General features: G+C 53.3%; 1 protein-coding gene across 1 annotated transcript in view; it reads right to left on the reverse strand.

The window, feature by feature from the left end:
- The window catches only part of LOC130340152 (chondroitin sulfate glucuronyltransferase-like), a 13,286-nt gene extending 11,284 nt beyond the window's left edge, over positions 1–2,002 (reverse strand). Inside the window, exon 1 of the mRNA XM_056554128.1 lies at positions 1,780–2,002. The gene's annotated coding sequence lies outside the window, so the exon portion shown is untranslated. The remainder of the gene's footprint in view (positions 1–1,779) is intronic.
- Positions 2,003–2,626: the final 624 nt, after the last annotated feature.

Below are 2,626 nucleotides of genomic sequence, written 5' to 3' on the forward strand. Positions count from 1 at the left end.
GCTCCTCAGGGGCCCGTACACTCAGTTATCTATAGACAGTTATGGAGGGGGTGGCTCCTCAGGGGCCCGTACACTCAGTTATCTATAGACATTTATGGAGGGGGGGGGTGGCTCTTCAGTGGCCCGTACACTCAGTTATCTATAGACAGTTATGGAGGAGGGGTGGCTCCACAGGGGCCCATACACTCGGTTATCAATAGACAGTTATGGAGGGGGGGGGGGCTCCTCAGGGGCCCGTACACTCAGTTATCTATAGACAGTCATGGAGGAGGAATGGCTCCTCAGGGGCCCATACACTCGGTTATAAATAGACAGTTTATGGAGGGGGGGGGGGGGGTGGCTCCTCAGGGGCCCGTACACTCGGTTATCTATAGACAGTTATGGAGGGGGGGGGGTGGGTCCTCATGGGCCCGTACACTCTGTTATCTATAGACAGTTATGGAGGGGAGGTTGGCTCCTCATGGGCCCGTACACTCAGTTATCTATAGACAGTTATGGAGGGGGGGGGGGGGGGTCTCCTCATGGGCCCGTACACTCAGTTATCTATAGACAGTCATGGAGGGGGGGTGGCTCCTCAGGGGCCCCGTACACTCAGTTATCTATAGACAGTTATGGAGGGGGGGGGGGGTGGCTCCTCAGGGGCCCGTACACTCAGTTATCTATAGTCAGTTATGGAGGAGGGGGGGGTGGATCCTCAGGGGCCCGTACACTCAGTTATCTATAGACAGTTATGGAGGGGGGGGTGGCTCCTCAGGGGCCCGTACACTCAAGTTATCTATAGACAGTTATGGAGGAGGGGGGGTGGCTCCTCAGGGGCCCGTACACTCAGTTATCTATAGACAGTTATGGAGGGGGGGGGGGGTGGCTCCTCAGGGGCCGTACACTCAGTTATCTATAGACAGTTATGGAGGTGGCTCCTCAGGGGCCCGTACACTCAGTTATCTATAGACAGTTATGGAGGGGGGGGGTGGCTCCTCAGGGGCCCGTACACTCAGTTATCTATAGACAGTTATGGAGGTGGCTCCTCAGGGGCCCGTACACTCAGTTATCTATAGACAGTTATGGAGGGGGGGGGGTGGCTCCTCAGGGGCCCGTACACTCAGTTATCTATAGACAGTTATGGAGGAGGGGGGGTGGCTCCTCAGGGGCCCGTACACTCAGTTATCTATAGACAGTTATGGAGGGGGGGGGGTGGCTCCTCAGGGGCCGTACACTCAGTTATCTATAGACAGTTATGGAGGTGGCTCCTCAGGGGCCCGTACACTCAGTTATCTATAGACAGTTATGGAGGGGGGGGGGGTGGCTCCTCAGGGGCCCATACACTCAGTTATCTATAGACAGTTATGGAGGAGGGGGGGGTGGCTCCTCAGGGGCCCGTACACTCAGTTATCTATAGACAGTTATGGAGGGGGGGGTGGCTCCTCAGGGGCCGTACACTCAGTTATCTATAGACAGTTATGGAGGTGGCTCCTCAGGGGCCCGTACACTACAGTTATCTATAGACAGTTATGGAGGGGGGGGGGTGGCTCCTCAGGGGGCCGTACACTCAGTTATCTATAGACAGTTATGGAGGAGGGGGGGTGGCTCCTCAGGGGCCGTACACTCAGTTATCTATAGACAGTTATGGAGGAGGGGGGGGTGGCTCCTCAGGGGCCGTACACTCAGTTTATCTATAGACAGTTATGGAGGAGGGGGGTGGCTCCTCAGGGGCCGTACACTCGGTTATCTATAGACAGTTATGGAGGAGGGGGGGTGGCTCCTCAGGGGCCGTACACTCACTTGCTCCGCGCTAGTTCCGCTTGTTGTCCGCTCTCGGCTCCGCTACATGACAAGCAATAACAATGAACGGCCAGTCACATGGTCATAGCCCCGCCCCTCGATGCAACTTCCGGGTCCTCGGTTCTTTCTACGAATTCACGTTAATCGAAAACCATAGAGTGGAGGACCGGACAGACCACGCGAAGATGAGACTCCAGTCACGTGATCTATGGTTGTCACGTGATGCGGAATTTCTTTAAGTTACCATGAAAAGGAGACCAGATATGGGGCGGAGACAAGGGCCGGATGTGGGGGCGGGCAGAGTCTGAGGGGCGGAAGTGACATTTCGGAGCAGTCTGTAGAATTACCATGGTTCCGAGGCCACGCCCCTATCCCGCCCTATTCTCCGGGTGGGGCGGTTCATGAGCGCAGACTCGCGGGGGAGTCCGTGACGTCACTTCTGTAAAAATTTCAGCGTTAAAACTTTAGAAGCGGAAGGATTGTGGCGCCATCTAGCGGCTCCCAGCACCAATTATCCTCCTCATCATACTAAAGGTACTGTGTAATAGTATTATTAGGGATAATGGTGTTATTGGGGGGTAATAGTATTATTAGGAGTAATGGTGTTATTAGGGGTAATGGTATTATTGTGGGGTACTATTATGGGTAAGGGTATTATTATGGGGTAATAGTGTTATTAGGGGTATTGGTATTATTATGGGGTAATAGTGTTATTAGGGGTATTGGTATTATTGTGGGGTACTATTATGGGTAAGGGTATTATTATGGGGTAATAGTATTATTATGGGTAAGGGTATTATTATGGGGTAATAGTGTTATTAGGGGTAATGATATTATTGTGGGGTAC

This window comes from Hyla sarda, unplaced genomic scaffold (assembly GCF_029499605.1).
Source record: "Hyla sarda isolate aHylSar1 unplaced genomic scaffold, aHylSar1.hap1 scaffold_571, whole genome shotgun sequence".
Classification (NCBI taxonomy): Eukaryota; Metazoa; Chordata; class Amphibia; order Anura; family Hylidae; genus Hyla; species Hyla sarda.